Genomic DNA, 13,905 nt, shown 5'->3' on the forward strand with positions numbered 1-13,905 from the left:
GTAGTGGGTTTCCAGGAAAGAGTCATAGCCATGGCACAAATATAGCATCAGTCTATGGCACACTGGAGGAAAAAGCTGCTGGTCCATTATAGCAAATACTTTCAGAAACACTGTTGTATTTGACATACAAACATACCACAAGCATACCTCATATCAAAATTTCTTGGAAAATAGGAGAACTGCACCGAAAAATGCATGTGTGCTTTTGCACAGACTTTTGTTTTTAAAGCACAAAGTGGAGGAAAATGGACCTAAGGTTGGAAAAAATGAGAAACTAAGTGAAAGCAAACTTTTGATAAATTCAACCATTCCTACATATGAATCAAGCCCACTAGTATATGGCCTGCATAGCTCTACTCCAAATGAGATCAGCATGACCATTAGTCATAATGTGGTGTGGAGGGAAAGCATTGTTCAGGCATTGTTTTTCAATGCTATGCTATGAAGGAAACTAAAGAAAATATATGCCAGACGAGCAAATGAGCAGAAAGACAAGATTTCCCTCTATTTGCTCTTCAGAGTAAAACACAAGGGAGCAAAAATCTCCCTTAACATTTCATTCAGCAGTGAAACAAATTATGCATTTTTAATAAACTTGTGGTCTACCATGCAGTGAATTAAAAAGAACACTCTGCCAACACTTTTCTTTCAAACAACTGAATAATTCTGAACAAGATCCCATGTGCATTTTTACAGTTTCAAGTCTCTCTGTGGTTTTGACATCAGGAAGAAACTGGGCAACCTTTCCTTGAAATAAGGGCCTTAAGCTATGGAACAACTTCTTATATGAAAGCCCATTTGTTTTGGAAACTACACAGCTTCAAAAATGAATGTAACAACTTTGATTAAGGATGGCACAGAAGAAATAGTTTGCTATACTTTGGTCAATTAGTAACAAATGCTGAGGCCCCACAAGGCAATTTGCCATTTTTGTTTGCTCCTTTGTGAGACCTTGTTTTTCGTTCTAGATTAAGTCATTGGAAGGACAGCAATGCCTAGGGCTGAGCACAGACATACATGGACATATCCCAGATAATGCTGATCATGCTAATGACGATTTATGCCCCGCAAAACAACTCAGGGTATTTTATATGTCTCCATTGTACCCACACAGCAACCATGTGAGGAAGGTTCAGCTGAAAAATAATCAGGAACCCATTGGTCAGCTATATGGCTGACTGGAGGGTTGAACACAGATCTCTGCCAACCAAAACTGATCCTCTAACCACTGTATCACATCAATTACCAGAATTATACCTCATTTTAAAGAGGAGTAAATATATGAGAATCAGTGTGGTGCAAAGGTTCAAGCATTACGCTATGACTCCAGGAAACCTGGGTCTGAATCCCCACTCAGCTAGGGAAATCCCTAGATGACTTTGGGCACATCTCACATTCTCAGCCTCAGGGGAAGGCAATGGCAAACCTGAAAACCCTATGAACAGGGTTGCCATAAGTCAGAGTTAGCAAGTCTAAACAATCCTGCTCTGTTTGTACAAAAATGGCTTAAGGAAAGGATCTACTCTTCAGAGTTCCTGCATGTCAGGGGGTTGGACTGGATGGCCCTTGTGGTCTCTTCCAACTCTACAATTCTATGATTCTATGATTCACCTTCCCATAATATAAAGTTGACCTTGATCCAGGAGTTCGCACAAGCATTCTCTGAAGATGCCAGCCATAGATGCTGGAAAAACGTCAGGAAGAAACTCTTCTAGAACATGGCCACATAGCCCGAAAAACCCACAAAAAACTATAACACAATTCTAGAAACATGAGGAAAACCTTTCAAGGTGTGCCTATGAATCCCTCAGTAGATTTTTATGTCTCTTAGGATAAACCACGGTGGTGTCTGAACCAACTAGTCACTTCATGTCATCAGCACAAAGATAGGTACTGACAATTTTGGGATTTGGCAAAATCACCCAAGGAAGGACCAAGAACCACAGCTACCCCACTCCTGCAGCACCAGTTCCAACAATGCCTGTCAATCCAAAGAATGGCTTTAGAGAAAGAAAAGTATTCTTTGCCTAAGAAAACCCTATGAAATTCATGGGGTTGCCTTAAGACAACAGGTGACTTAAAGGCCCATACACACAGGGCTGGCTGCAGAATTAGAGGCTGTACAAACAGCCCTGAAGGGGCGGCCTCCAGCCACCTTCTTCAGCTGGGTCAGGGCTGCAGCAATCTCATGCCGTGGCCCTGATCTGGCCTTAAACGGCTCCTTTTTGCACCCTTGAAAGGGTGCCATAGCCATTGCAGTGCAGCTATATGGCACCCCTTTGGTGCTGCATCATTTGGACACAGCACTGGAGGTGCGCCATGATGCTATGTGCCATCTGGAGCAACGTGCAGCATCAGGGCACCTGGGGGGCAGAGTCAGGCATGCATCGTCAGGAAGCTATGCTCTGACTCTGCCCCCAGGCTAGCCTAGACAGGGCCTTAGACAACTGAAAGCAGCTCCTTCAGTGGGATGAGGACCAGCAGCAAGCTATTGATGGTCTGAGGTCTGTATGTGTGCATAACATGCCCTGTGTCCCCAAGAAACTCTGCTGCTCTTGAATATGGTGGAGGATGCTGCCCTGTCAGCAGTGCTGGAGTAATATTTAAATGCCAGTCTGGCCAGCTTCAGTAGCTGGGAGACAGACCTCATTACCTTGCCCTTTGCCTCAAGCAGCAGACCAGACATCCCTGGTATCTTAACTGTCTGGCCACACTATCTTCAAAAGAGCACAAGCTGAAGGAAATCAGGCATTAAATTATCTTTTATCGGTGGCTTTTAAAAGGGTAAAGATGTCAGCGAAACGGGATATAACTTCTTGAAGCAAAACAGCCTATTAGTGAATGCTCTTGAATCACTTTGCAAGAAAAGAAGTGCCTTTGAGCTATGGAAAGGCAGAATGTGTTTATTGCCATTCAGGAGCAGTTTGGTTTAAGAGCTCCATGTGCCACAATCCTCCCTCTGCCAATCATTCAAAGATATTGTACCATGTATAAAAGCTATCAAGGGCAAACTAAACATTACCCCTATGTATGTGTAACAAAGAGTGGTGAGGAAAATGGAAGAATGGTTAACAGAGGAAGCTTGATCCTTTCCCTCCTGCCCATTTTTTATTATCATCACCCTGCCACAATCTGCTGCCCTCACTTACATAGGCTTCAAGGTAAATGTTCACAAAATGCACTATTCAACAGAGAAACAGAACTTGGGGACCTCCAGGTGTTGCTGAATTACTTCTCCCATTAACTCTCCCATGAGCTATGCTGGTAAGGCTGATGGGAATTGCCATCCAAATATATTTTGAAGGCCACATGTTCTGTTCCCATGGCATGCCTGAAAGTTCCCCATGCCAAAAACACCTTGTACCTACAAAATATCCAAGGTCTTTATCACACCACACTATTATACTACCATAGCACTGGTTTACTCCCACTTTTGTCTGAAGCTATCACACAACGATGTGGTTCTCCTGGTGCTGTTGTGCTATACAATCGTTGGAAGTGTGGGGGTTTTTTTGCATGCTGAAAATAATCTGTTAATGACCCCCTTTCCCTCTTTGATTCAGTAGCCAGTTTGAGTGCAGATGTCCCATTCCACTTCATTGTGAGAAAGATTGATTAGTGAGTGAGATGTGGTGTGTTCTAGTTGTCCTTCCCTTGGGAATTCCCAAGAAATCTTCCGCAGGGAAACCTCAGACTACTTCCACTGCTGGGGCAGGGAGGACAAAACCTCCAAACCGAACAGCTGCATTTTCTGTGGTCATGCTCTTGAAACCCTTTTCAGTTCTTTTTTTCCATATTTTGTAAAAAATAAATGCTTTGCTGTTATAGTGCAATAATGCTATGATCCTGACCTGTTAACTATTTGAAGTCACTATTCAGATGCCTTTACTGTATGAAGTTTTTTTCCAAATATTTTCCCACTGCGTTCCTGTGGTACCACACACCACAATGTTGCCACTGCAGCATTACTTTAAAAAAAATAGAGTAATAGTGAGATAATGCTATGACGTCATGATGTATTACCATTATTATAGCTCAATGAATACAAATGAAGTGGTCTTTGAATTGGACAACCTGAAACACCTGACTAGCATGATGAGCACTTTTGTTTTCCAAAGGGGAAAGATATCAGAAATGGCAAGAGATGGTGCGGTCCATTTCTTTCTTTCTTTTTTTAAAATTTTTATTTATAAACAAATACATATAATACATATACTATCTATTAACATACACCTAAACATATAAACCTACCAACATAAACTACATACAAACATATAGTCACCAGAAAAGCAGTATATAAATAAAGCTTTATTATTATTATTATTATTATTATTAAACAACTGAACATCTCTCATCTTACCAAACAGACCTTGGTCATGAACCTCCTTAGTCCTATCCATACACACCCCCATACATATACATACACATGCACATACATAAAACATGATCCTTATTCTTGTATCCTATATAGATTACTCTCTACATAAATACTATATAATCTGAACTATTCAAAAAACCTTCAACTCATAAAAACTTGTCATTTTCTATCTAAAATGGATTTGTTCCTGAACAGCTTAAGCTTAATTTGAACTGATCCTCTTGTTTATCTTTTCCTTATCTACCTCTTATTTAGTTATTTGTTTCATTTCTTAATTACTCTCTTAAATTCAATCACACTTTGAATTATAATTTAACTCATAACCTCTCATCATTTTTTTACTCTTCATCCTTTCTTTTCCTTTCTTTTCCTTCAATTTACATTACCATTCCAATTATTTCAGTTTCCTTTTTTCCTTCCTACCCAGCTATTTATACCCAACATTTAACTCTTAATAATACATATCAATACAATACTGAGTGCATATATATATACCTAAATATGTAATCTTACTACGTATCTTCATTTATATCTATTCATATCTCTTTACCCATATTTATTATTTTTATTACTCCTCCATTGAATTGAATGTTCTTGTTTATTACTGTTTATTTATTTCTTAACTTCATTATTATTTTCAGCAAGTTTATTTCTCCAAATGTTAATTATTAAATTCCACTCTTCTTGTATCTTCCCATCTTCCTCTTCCTTTACATTCCTTGTAAGTAAATCTAAATCTTTCATATCTAACAGTTTTTCCAACCATTCTTCTTCTGTAGGTATTTGAGAAAATTTCCATTTTTGTCCATATAATAATCTGGCTGATGTCACCATATATAATATAATTTTCCAGTATTTACTTCCTATTTACTTTGTACCACCAATGTTATATTTAACAAATACAATTTCAGGTTTCATTGAAAAGAAAACTCCAAGTATTTTTTTCATACATACTAAGTGAATAATTTTCCAATTTTTTTTTTTTTTTGCTTTACTGCAATTCCACCACATATGTAAATAAGATCCCTCTTTTACTTTACATTTCCAACATTTTGCATTTGCGTTCTTATTTTTATTCATTTTTGCCAATTTAAGTGGAGTTAAATGCCACATATATAACATTTTATAGTAATTTTCCTTTAAATTTTGGCACAGAGTGAATTTATTACTTTTTGCCATGTTTTTTCCCAGGCTTCTATATCTATATTTTGGTTTATACGCTGACTCCATTTTTTCATTGTTTCTTTCACTGCTTCTTGATCCAATTCTCTTTCTAATAGTAATTCATAAAATTTAGAAAAAAAATTCCTTGTATTTCCAGAAATTATATCATCTAATTAATTCGTACATTCTTCTATTCCTATATTCTTTAAATCTATCTTTGTTCTTCCAACCAATTGTCTATATCTAAACCAATGTATTCTTATTCCTTCTTTCTCTGTTTCCTCTCTCGATTTTATCTTTATTTTGTCTCCTTCTCCTTCTGTTATCTTAATTGTTTGAAGGTAATCCATTGTTTTCCTGCATCTCTAAATGTTCCAAACAGAGCTTCTTCTGGAGATACCCATAACGGTACTTTCTGATAGAATTTTGATTTACATTTTAACCATATTTTGAACAAACTTCTTCTAATGTAATGATTTTTAAAATCCTTATTTTCCTTTAGTTTCTCAAACCAGGTATACCCGTGCCATCCGAATCTCAAATTATCATGCTCCAAATTTAGTATCCTTTCATTCTGTAATGTACACCAATCCATTATCCAAGATAGAACGCTGGGATAATAATATAATTTCAGGTCTGGTAACCCCAGACCTCTATTTTTACTGTCAATTAAGATATTCCATCTAATCCTGGGGGGTTTTACCTGAACATATAAATTTTGTCAATTCCATTCTTTAAAGCACTTTTCATTAATAATTATTGGCAGACTCTGGACTAAAAATAAAATTCTAGTCAGTACGTTCATTTCAATTACTGCAATCCTTCCGGATAGTGAGAGTCTTAGTTTTGTCCACTTCTCCAAATGTGGTCCAGTTCTCTTCCTGTTTTACATTTTATAGTGGAAGACTGACCAGTGATGGGTGCAATGTAATGAGGTCATGTGCTGTTATAATGTTATTATGGCTTAATGAGTACGAATGAAGCAGATTTGAACCCGAAACAACTAATATGATCAGCACTCTTCTTTTTCACAAGAGACATAAAAAAAGGGGAGGGAGGGTTGTTTCTCTTCCCATGCTGCCTCTCATAATAAGAGATTTGAGTAGTGATAGATGTGGCATGATGATGTCATGCTGTAATAACATTATGATGAGTGTGTGTGTACACACACACACACACACACACACATGCAAACCAGTCTTGAAGCACAAGGCAGGCAAATGGGGTGGTGATAACATTAGTGCAGATGAAAAATATGGCAGTCACACTATAACAAGTCAAATTTGATACAAAACATCAACAATCAGTTATTGCAAGTACAGCTGAAGCAGTTTTGGAATAGAATAACCTGGTATAATAGCATGATGTGATGAGGACTAAGCAGAAGCATTTGCCCAAGACTTCTTCCTGACATGCTGTTTTTCTGCCAGAAGTGAGTTCAAAACATACACATATAGCATCTAAAATCCAATCTTACAGTCTGAAGTGGCACCATCAGCAAAACCACCCAGTAAAACCTTTGTATTTGATTTTGTTGAACTAAACAGATGTGTGGTTTGTAAGGCTGCCTCTGTCTTGTTAGGACCCCAAATATTCAAATGCACTAAAGTTGCACAAAATCCATGAGGCTTATGCCAGAGGGTCAACTTGAGGGTGGTATTTATACCACAACTGAACCATGAATGCTGAAATGAATAAAATGGGATGTTGATTACAAGAGGTTAACTGTCAGCAAATCCTCCCATAGCCTTCTTTCATATGGTGCTTTCCTTTAGAACTGGGCGAAGGGAAGAGAAAGAATTACAGATAACAAAGGATCAAGCAGGCAATGGAAAGATTGCAACCAGATGGAAACAGAAAAATACCCAAGGAACTCCAGATCAAAGTTTGTTCTGTCCTGAAAAGGGGGAGAGGGGTGAGGGAGGGACAAAGAACTGGAACAAAACAGATGGCAATCAAGGCACATACATCTTCAAACACTTCTATTAATTTTTCCAGCTATATAAGAGAGACCCAATAGTAAGGAGAGCAGAATAAAACAAATCCTTACCAAATCACCTTTACAAACACCACCAACAGCAGCAACATTGGGTTTTCTATTTGAAATAAAAGTTTCTGGATCTAACTGTTCAGATTTATAAAGTATCAGCAAGAATCCTAATAACTCACAAAGCATGATCAGTACTCCAGATCTAAAACCTAATAGGAACTGAAGCTAACCATAACAATCCACAGACAGGATTTTTCACAGACCTGTCTACCAACAACTTACTCCATCTTTTGGGTGGGGGAGATCTTATACTGAAGGATGGGCAACTGCTACAGTTTTGGCCACAAGTGCAGGAGCCATATTTTGATTGCTTTTAAGCTGTTATGGTTAAAATACATAATATTAGCAACCTATATGTAAAACAGCTAAAATTAAATAAGAATGAATTCATCATTAAATATTACATTCATTTAGAATTGCCCCATTCATTATTAACAATTAACATCTCCTGACTTATTCTTGGTAATTTGTTGTTGTTGCTGCTGCTGCTGCTGTTGTTGTTGTGTGCCTTCAAGTAGCTTCCAACTTATGGTGATCCTATTTATATTTGTTGCAGGGACGTAGCCAGGATTTTAGGGAGGGGGGGTCCAGACTAAGTGCCACCATTATAATGGGGCTTGGGTGCAGCGGTGCAGCAGCACACACCATTCATTTTTCTAATGGAAGGAGGGGTCCGGACCACAAGAACCCCCCTCTTGGCTACATCCCTGTTCGTTGTTGTCATGTGCCTTCAAGTCAGTTCCGACTTATGGCAACCCTAAGGCTTCAGACTTATGGCAATCCTAACCCTATCATGGGGTTTTCTTGTCAGATTTCTTCATGGGGGTTTGCCATTGTTGTCCACTGAAGCTGAGAGAGTGTGACTTGCCTAAGGTCACCCAGTTGGTTTCAGTGGCCAACTGGTGGTTTGAACCCTGGTCTCTAGAGCTGTAGTCCAATGCTCAAACCAGTACACCACACTGGTTCTCTTTTATACGTTTCTATATAAATGTACCTTAAACCACAAGGTCCATTTGCATATTGATATTCCAAACTAACACAGCTATGTCTCCCAATACTTAAATTAACTTTAATTAATGCCATATTGACTACACTGTTGCTATTGAACAAAAAGGAAGGAATTTTACTATATTAACTATTGTGCAGGTAGTTCCTTTTTCTAGTGCATTCAGCCATTTACTATTCAATTTTGGTGGCAAACCAGCATGTCAATTTTTTAAAGATTCTAGAGAATAATGGGAGCCCACAAACAAGGGGCTGAGGGACCTCTTGCCAAATGCACTTTCCCCAGATGATAAAAATGCCACCCTATGCATGTTTATTCAGAACTAGGTAAAAGTGAGTTCACTGGTGTTTTGTCTCACGTCAAGTGACACAGGATTTGCAACCTTAGCAATTAAGAATCTCCTGTGACTATATTTCCATTCATTATGCACCCTGATTAGGGGCTGGAAATAAGAGGAGGAGATGTTACTTATTACCTCCACTGGCTGTATGCTTTAATCCCTCTGGTTCTCCAGGTGTTTTGTACTTCAGTTCCCAGAATCCTAGACCATTGGCCAATATGGTTGAGACTTCTGAAGTCCAAAACACCTGGAGGACCATTGAGGTATCACTGCTTATGATATTTTTAAAAATGCAATCTATTTGTGAGCTTCATAACATTCCCAAGAAGAAAGGTTCATTACAAGTCATTAACTCCATCAGCAGTCTCATCACTCGTAGGTTTCAATTTTCATTTCACTGTTGATCTCTACCGTTATTTATTTTAAAAGAGCTCTACAAATTTGAGACAGACCAACAGGATTGCTACATCAGGACAAAGTTACACAACAGAGCAACTATTTTTAAAACGTATCCACTTCTACATAACAATTATTTGGTAATCAATAAGGTTTGCCCCAGCACTGCATTGAAATTGTATTCCATTGACCCAGATTTTAGTCAGGTCACACACCCGAAATCATTTTCCATATGATGTACAACTGAGTACAATTCATTCTATTGTCAGTTAAATGTACAGTACATGACTTGATACGGTCCAGGTAAATATCTTAACTCATAAGCTCATGGGAAGGTAATAGAAGATTATCCATAGTCATTTGACACTGTTGTGGTTGGATCAATCTCATTGAAGTGTTAGTGGTTAATTCTGCATGAAAGTTGTTTGATGCATGGCAGGATTTTGAATGCCTACATATGTTTCTTCACAGATAGCACACAGTGTAAAATATTAATGACTTCACTACCCATTAAAGCAAGGGTAGGCAAAGGGCAGATCTGCCATTACCCACAGCCCTAGCTAGCACAGCCAGTAGTTCAGCATGCTGGGAAGGGCAGTCCAGCATCATCTGGAGAGCAATATTTGGCATTCAAGGAAAGAGGAGCTCTTGCTGATTTGAAGTGATTGAAAATGTACATAGCGGATGCCTTTCCTGTCCAGGCAGCCACCTGAAACCACTTCTGTGTTCAGACATTCAAATCACGGATTAACAACCAGACAAGAGAAGAAGAAGTGTAGTGGTTTGAGTGTTGGACTACGACTCTGGAGACCAGGGTCCGATTCCCTGCTCAATCGTAAAACCCTCGGGGCAAGTCACATGCTCTCAGACTCAGGGGAAGGCCATGGCAAATCTCCTCTGAACAAATCTTGCCAAGAAAAAGCCAGAGTTGCCTTAGGGCTGCCATAGGTTCAAGGCACACAAGAAGAGGAGGAGAAGCATCAGTGAATAATGAATTTACAAATGAATAAAACTTAACGGACAAAAGCTGGAATGTTTCTGTTCCTCTCCTTTACTCATCCTTCCTTGCATCCACTGAATTTTTAGCTGCAGAGCAAAAATCAAGGATTTCTGGTCTGTCAAAGCAGGAACCAAGTGGTCTTAACTCACCACCTAAATTTCTCCACTGCTGTATGACTCTACCTGCTTCCCTATGTGAATGACCTAACATTTAAAGCAGATTTTAATTCTAACAGTAGACCTGTTGTATCAATTACCTCAAGGCAAGAAGTGATAGAAGGCCTGCATAGGGATGGATAGACGGATGGATAAATAATCTGAAGTTAACTACTGCTTTTTTAGACTGAATTAGACTAATCACCAGAATGCCTTATCCATCACAATCCTTTAAAGCAGTGCTTTCCTTGGACCAGTGTTTATCTATAAGCTATTGGCTGCTAGACCTCAGCAAGTTGCCAGAAAGGAAGGAAGGCAGTTGTTGTAATCAATGGGCATAAATATGGTCCTGGTCCCTGACACAATTGGATAATAAAGCTGTTGTTGTAATTGTGTGCCTCCAAGTCATTTTTGGTGATCCTGGCCCCCAAATCATAGAGTTTAAGAAGCACTGCTTTAAAGTACACGTACTGTCAAATAGCACAGCCTAAGTCAAGGGTGAAGAACTTGTGGCTTTCCAGATGTTATTGTACTACAATTCCCAAAAGCTATTCTATTCAGAATTGCCAACAATAAGGAATGCTCAACAACATATAGAAGGCCAAACCTTTCCTGTTCCTGGCCAAGCCACTGCAAAGAGGAAAATAAAGGCACATGCCAGGACAAGAGAGAAGCCGTGTTGTTGACCATCACTACCCACATAGAGTTTGGGGAGGGGGGGGCAGAAATTGTTAACATCTTGTGTTAGTCTGTAGAATCAGTATGTAGAAAGATCTAGAAGCACCTCTGAGACTCACTGAAAGAAAGAAGTTGGCAGCAGGCGCTTTCATAAACTTAAGTCTACCCAGTCATTAGCAGACTTAAGTCAAATGCATCTGAGGAAGTAGACTGAAGTCTAGGAAAGCTCATGCTGCCAACTTCTTTCTTTCAGTTAGTCTCAAAGGGGCTACAAGATCTCTCTCAAAAATCAGATCAGTTACAGCATTTTAAAAAGCACCATCCCATAACATCTCATGGACCTAAAACCTAAATTCAGTACCCTAAAGGCACCAGATTCTGATCTGGGAAGTTGAGCAGGGTCAGCCCTGGTTAGTACTTGGATGAGAGACTACCAAAGAATAGCAGGGAGGTATTTTGGAAGGAGGAACTGGCGAAACCACCTCTGAGGATTCCTTGCCTAAAAAACCATAAAATTCACGGACTCACCATGAGTCAAGAGGAGACCTGAAGGCACACACACACACACATATATATATATACACACCTAGCTAGAGCAGACCCACTGAAGTGAATGGGGCTTGTTTAGTCAGCACTCATTTAAATCCCATCGATTTGGGGGCTGTCAGGATACTCTACATAGAACCAAGGCTGGAGTTAACATACTCCCATCTTGATACAAAAGTTGTCTTAAGGATTTGCCATTTACACCAAGGAGGTTTATCAAACAAGGGAAACTGGAAGTATAATCCAATGGCAATCTGAATGCAATCACGGGGTTTCATGTTATTGTCCTCGCTGCAAAGGAGAACAAGGCGCCACAAAATTTTAGGCCCTTCCAGAAAAATGGAGGACATGACCGAACACAAGCTTCAAATGCTTCTAGAAACGCATGCTTCTTAGTCCTGCTCAAAAGACAAAAATGGAGGACACGACCCAAGAAAAGCTCACAGGAATGTCAATCCATGCTTCCTAGTCATGCTCAAAAGGGAGGTCATTCAAGACCAAAAAATGGAAGACACGACCAAATAAAAGCTCAAAACACTCCTAGGAGTGTTAACCCATGCTTCTTAGTCATGCTCAAAAGGGAGGACATTTGAGACAAAAATGGAGGACAGGGCCCACTAAAAGTTGAAAACGCTCCAGAGGAATGTAAATCCATGTTTCTCACAGTCACAATGGAGGACATTCAAGACAAAAATGGAGGACATGACCCACTGGAAGCTCAAAACACTCCTAGGAATGCAAACCCATGCTTCTCAGTCATGCTCCAAAGGGAAGACACTCTAGAAGAATGTAGGACACACCCCAATAAAAGCTAAGAACAGTCACAGACACATTAATTTACGCTTCAAATGGAGGACACTAGAGAAAGTGTAGGACATGATCAGCTAAAAGGTGAAGACTTTGCTAGAAGTGCAAAGCCATGCTTCTGAGCCGTGTTTCGAATGGAGGACATTGAAGGAGACCCAATGAAATCTCAAGAGGCTCGTTTCAATAGAAACCCAGGCTTTTCTGAAGGATGCTCCAGGCAGAAGGAGGACGCTCCAGGGAAATGGAGGACGGCCCCAATCAACACTCAAAAACACTTTAGGGCTGAAGAGCCGGGTGGAAATACCCTAATATATATATATATATATATATATATATGATTTGTTTTTATTTATTTACATATATATTATTTATTTACATTTATTTACATATATACATATAATTTTTATTCACACACACATATTATGTAATTTATTTTTATTTACATATATATTTTTATTTACACATATATATAATTTATATTTATATTTATATATATCATTTATTTTTTATTTATTTACTTATTTATTACATATATATATATATATATATATATATATAATTATAACCCCTGCTTCTTAACGGTGCTTCCAAATGGAGAGGAGCCTGAAGTGGAGGAAGAGGGCGCGTCCGGGAAAAGGAGGACGGGTGGGGCTGAGTGGGGAGAAGAGAGAGAGATCTGGGGACCTGGAGTTGGGTCTCTGAGACCCGTGTCCACTTGAGCGTCGTCACGTGTGAACCCAGTGTAGAAGAAGAAGGAGCAAGAGCGAGGAGTGAGGAGGGACCTACCTTGATGATGCTGCTCCTGCGCGGAGTGGCCCGGGCGGCTTCCAAAAGGGAGGCTTCGGGGTCGGAGGGGGGGCAGGAGGACCTGGACCCCGCTCCGCCGCTCCCTCCGCTTCCCGGGCGGAAAGGGCTCCGGGGGGTCTTCCTCCGCCTCCGCCATGGACCCCGGGGAGAGAGAGAGAGAGCCCCAGAGAGAGAGAGAGGGAGCTCCTAGGGCGCCGCGGGAGCCATGGCCTCGCTCTCTCTCGCTCTCTCACTGGGGATGGAGTTGCCTGGCTGTGTCTGTGTGTTGCAAGTGTCTGTCTGTGTCTCTGCTTTGCCTCTGTGTCTGTGAGTGTGAGTGTGTTGCCGGCTCCGGCTTTGTGTGCCTCTATCTATCCCAAGTGTCCCTCTATCGCACACTCCTCTCTCTTACGGACCTCTCCCAAGTGTCTCTGTCTGCTTTTCAGGGTGTTGCCAACTCTGCCTCGCCTCTCCCTGTGTGTGTGTGTGTATCTGTGTGTATCTGTGTGTGTGTTGCCAACTCCGGCTCGGCTTTGTGTGCCTGTATTTGTGTGTCTGTCTATTGCACACTCCTGTCTGTCTTATGGGTGTGTGTGTGT

The 13,905-nt window shown here is 40.0% G+C and overlaps 1 protein-coding gene across 1 annotated transcript in view; it reads right to left on the minus strand.

Moving 5' to 3' along the window:
- PLCL1 (phospholipase C like 1 (inactive)) overlaps positions 1–13,857 on the minus strand; it is a 241,815-nt gene extending 227,958 nt beyond the window's left edge. The window contains exon 1 of the mRNA XM_042444824.1: positions 13,307–13,857. The gene's annotated coding sequence lies outside the window, so the exon portion shown is untranslated. The remainder of the gene's footprint in view (positions 1–13,306) is intronic.
- Between the last annotated feature and the right edge of the window lie 48 nt (positions 13,858–13,905).

The sequence above is a fragment of the Sceloporus undulatus genome, chromosome 1 (genome assembly GCF_019175285.1).
Source record: "Sceloporus undulatus isolate JIND9_A2432 ecotype Alabama chromosome 1, SceUnd_v1.1, whole genome shotgun sequence".
In the NCBI taxonomy this organism is placed as follows: Eukaryota; Metazoa; Chordata; class Lepidosauria; order Squamata; family Phrynosomatidae; genus Sceloporus; species Sceloporus undulatus.